Genomic DNA, 4,572 nt, shown 5'->3' on the forward strand with positions numbered 1-4,572 from the left:
AGTTGCCTTGCAAACGTGTTTGCAGTCTGTTTCTCGTGCAGCTATTTGTCTTGCCCACCTCCACCCTCCTCCCATTCACACACACACACACGAGCAATTTTTATTTATTTGCTTTATTTTATTAGTCAACACGTACAAGGTAATAGATATTAGTATAGACGTGGACATGATCGCATGAGATTGGTTAAAATAGTTGGATATAAATAAGTATAACATGGCCGTGAACATAAAGTGAGTACATATCAATGGGGGCAGTAAGACAAGGACTGCAGGCACGCTGGTGGGCTTATGCACGCCCCCTTAGGGACCTCTTAGGAAACGTGTGAGGTCCACGGTGGACAGTCTAAGGTTAAAGATATGAGGGAGTTGAGTTTGAATCGAATGAGTTGAATTTGAATTGTTGGTCGGCAGGGATACAAAACGCGGCACAAAATTCTACACTTTTTGCCTGCTTTGCCGAATGAGAGGAAAGCCTTCCCTGGCGGGATGTTTGCAAGTGTGCGTGCTTGTTGCACGCGCCTGCTTTTCTGCGCGGTTGGGGCTGCCTTTGGCTGCACGGAAGTCTGGTTCGGCAAAGGCTTGCAATGGAGAAGCAGCGGCTGCTTACTTTGCAAGCCAGCCCGCCAGCCTTAAGATCTGGGAGTCCCACCATTTTTTTTTCCTCCCTGCAAGCAACGGGCAAAATCCATCTGGCGTGGAACCCACGAATTCGGGAGGTATTTTACGCCCGGGGAAATTGTGAGAAATTGAGGCACAAAAGTGTAATTCAGGGCTGATGCTGCTTTGAGATCCTTGACGCTCAGAGTTAGATCAAGCAAAGATTTTGGAGTCGTTTGTTTTAACAAAACCAATCTACAAATATAAGCTCCACTGAAATGAAGCTGAGAGAGTATACCACAAGTGGGCTTTTATAATAAAAACTCTGACATCAGTAAGGGTGCTCTAAAACAGTTTCCTGGGCATAATTAAGCAAGTCATTAAGTGCCAAAAATGTCAAGGTAGTGGCCACAACCATATAATTGAAGGTCCCCCTTTTTAAATGTACAGGCACTAATTTCATTTTTAATTTTTTTTAAAAAAAACCTCAGTGGATGTTCCTGCTTTAATGGTAATAATGTTACCCTGTTTTCCCGAAAATAAAACCTCCCCGGATAATAAGCCCAATCGGGCTTTTGAGTGCATGCGCTAAAATAAGCCCTCCCCGAAAATATTGCAACACAACAGCAGCCATGAGCTGACCATGTTGCCACCTCCTGCACCTCAAAAATAATGACTTCTCCAGAAAAAAGGCCAAGTGCTTATTTCAGGGGTCAAAAGAAAATAAGACCCTGTCTTATTTTCGGGAAAATACGGTATTTGATATGGTGACTTTGAAGCACATTGTTTTCATTTTCTGAGCCGATTCAGTTAGATAATTTCAAAAGAAGAAGGGAGGGGAAGGAGCAAAAATGCAGAAATCCAAATGATCCCACATCCTTTATTCCTACAGTCCCTGTCTGTACACTAGTTAGCAAGTGCCCACATTACTATGATGACATTGCAACAGGCACAAGTTCCAGGACCAGTCATGAGTGTCCTTTTTGGTACTATCTAACTTCGATCCGTCGCTGAATGAGTGGTCAATAAGCAAGGACTACCTGTATTGCTCTCATTTCTTCTAGTTTTCTCCTGTTTTTATCTTTCCATGATAAATATAGGAAACATATTATGTATTTATAGTGCACAAATTTGATGAACAAACAAATATGCACATCCTAGTACAGTATGGAAGCCTCCAGCTGGGTTATCTGTAGGACAGGCAGTTTGGTATAGTGCAGTGATGGCTAAACTTTTCAGTGCCGAAAGTGCGCAAATGCACACATCCATAATGCAATGCATGTGCAACCCCACCTCATGCCCTGCTCCCCCCCATATGCACAGGTGAAGCACCTGCATGCACTCATCCCCTGTGCATGCGCGTGACCATCCCGCGTGCATGCATGACCCCCCTGTGTGCAAGCCCCCTGCACATGCATCCTATCCCACCCCGCATGCATGTGTGTCTCCCACACGCACCCACCCCCCACATGCGCAGCAGACACCTGAAAACCAGTTGGCCAGAGGGAGGTGCACGCACATGCACGGCGGAGGTAAGCTCAGGCGACAGCTCACATGCCCACATAGAGGGCTCTGTGTGCCACCTGTGGCATGCATGCCATAGGTTTGCTATCACGGGTCTAGTGGCTGAGGCATCAGGGTGGAAAGTAGCAGAGTTCTAGTCCCGCCTTAGGCATGAATGCCACCTGGATGACCTTGGTCCAGTCATTCTCTCTTGTCCCAACCAACCTCACAGGGTTGTTGTTATGGGGAAAATAGGAGGAAAGTGTGTTGTGTATGTTTGCTGCCTTGAGTTACATAAAGTCAATCAGTCAATCTCAAATGCAGCATTCTATGTTTAATTATCCTGAAGTGCTTCCAATTAATCAATCTCTGTGGAATTTTGAAACCATGGGAAGAACATACTCCCTCTGGGCAGGTTCCAGGGGTGGGTTCCTGCCAGTTCTAACCTCTTCTATAGAAGAGGTTCCACAAATCTACAGTGCCATTTAGAACTGGTTCCACCTCCCTCCCCCCGCCCATCCACACATCATTAAGATGAAAAATGAGAGGAGGAATTCTGGGAGTTGAAGTCCACAAGTCTTAAAGCTGTCAAGTTTGAACACCCCTGGGGTTTTTTTTCTAAAGGGCTAGGGGTGCAAGGGTCTTGTAACTTGACAGCTTTAAGACTTGCACACTTCAATGCCAAAGTTTCTGAGCCAACATTTTGGTTGCTAAGCAAGAGTGTTGTTAAGTGAGTTTCACCACATTTTACAAGTTGGCCACGCCCCCTGAGTCACATAGTCGTCAAGCCACTCTCACCCGGTCACATGGCCAACAAGCCACTGCCACAAAGCAAGCCACACCTACAGAAGAGGTTCTAAAAAAAATTGAAACCCACCACTGGGAGTGACATATTTCTAGGCTGGATCCCTGCCATATCTTCTGATGCAGATTTATGCCACTCCCTGGAACAAGTGGCTTTTGGTAGTATCTTCTCACCTGGTGTTACACTAGCACATGCAAGATTGCACCATACCGTCTTTAAAGATTGAGGCTTTGAAGCATTGCTTCTGCATTTGTGTGAACCTACCTTCCTTCCTTCCTTCCTTCCTTCCTTCCTTCCTTCCTTCCTTCCTTCATTCATTCATTCATTCCTCCCTCCCTCCCCTTCCTTCCTTCTTTCCTTCCTTCTTTTTTTCCTTGATCTTCATTCTTGTCAATCAGAGAGTTAAAAGACTGGTGAACTACAGTTGTAAGCCAAGAGGTGATAAATAAGTGATCCTTGAAGAACAGGTCTGATTAGACTCTTGATGTAATGGTTCATTTCATTAGAGGTTTGATTGCATTCAACACCCTACTCTTGATGACATTGCAGCAGCACTTCAAATTATCTCCCTTTCATCTTTGCCACAGGTTAAAAAAAAATAACAACTACCCAACCCCTGCATAGACACAGAGATGTATTTCATGAGATGAAATGCCAGTATCAATAAGATTTTAGCAACACCTCACACACGTCATGCATCCTAGAAATATGGTTTGTTCATTTTGGGTTGTGGTTTCTTTAGCAGGTAAACAATAAATGGAAACAGCATGGTACGGGATGTAGTGTTTTGCTGCAACTTAGGGATTCACTTTTCATTGAAATCAAATAATGTACTTCAAAGGACTGGGGTGATGCAATATGAAGAGAGATTTGAGAGTAATTAAAGGCGAAGATGTGTGTCTCGGAGTAAAGTACTAACTTTGCACCTGAAAACCTGTTCAAAATGGGAAACTTAGCTAGATTTGGGGCTTATTTAGGGAGTAAATTCAAGATTTAAAATATGAATTTAACTCCTTAAAACAACTCTCTCATTAGACAGGATAAAAACCATGTCTAATTTAGTGAAAAGAAGGACTAGGGGAGACATGATAGCAGTGTTCCAATATCTCAGGGGTTGCCACAAAGAAGATGAAGTCAAGCTATTCTCCAAAGCACCTGAGAGGGTAGGACAAGAAGCAATGGGTGGAAATCAATCAAGGAGAGAAGCAACTTAGAACTGAGGAGAAATTTCCTGACAGTTAGAACAATTAATCAGTGGAACATCTTGCCTCTAGAAATTGTAAATACTCCAACACTGGGAGTTTTAAGGGAGAGATTGGATAACCACTTGTCTGAAGTGGTGTAGGGTTTCCTGCCTAAGCAGGGGATTGGTCTAGAAGACCTTCAAGGTCCCTTCCAACTCTTATTCTATTCTATATCAAGACTTACAGGCACCTAATATTAATTAGGATTGAACAAAAACATTACATTTGCTTGTTTTTTTCCCCATACTCAATATCTACATTTCTTACTTCTATAAAGCAAACCCTTCCCCTGAGCACAGTACAGTTTAATTTAAGGAGGCACTTAATTTGTAGAAAATTTATACTTCATGTGAAAAGTTTTTGACATTAAAAGGGGAAAATCTATAATTTGCCAGCATGAGGTTTTCAGCTGTAAAGCCAGAT

The sequence above is a fragment of the Thamnophis sirtalis genome, unplaced genomic scaffold, assembly GCF_051295495.1.
Source record: "Thamnophis sirtalis isolate CommonGarterSnake01/CBP01778 unplaced genomic scaffold, rThaSir2_p1.2 scaffold_7, whole genome shotgun sequence".
In the NCBI taxonomy this organism is placed as follows: domain Eukaryota; kingdom Metazoa; phylum Chordata; class Lepidosauria; order Squamata; family Natricidae; genus Thamnophis; species Thamnophis sirtalis.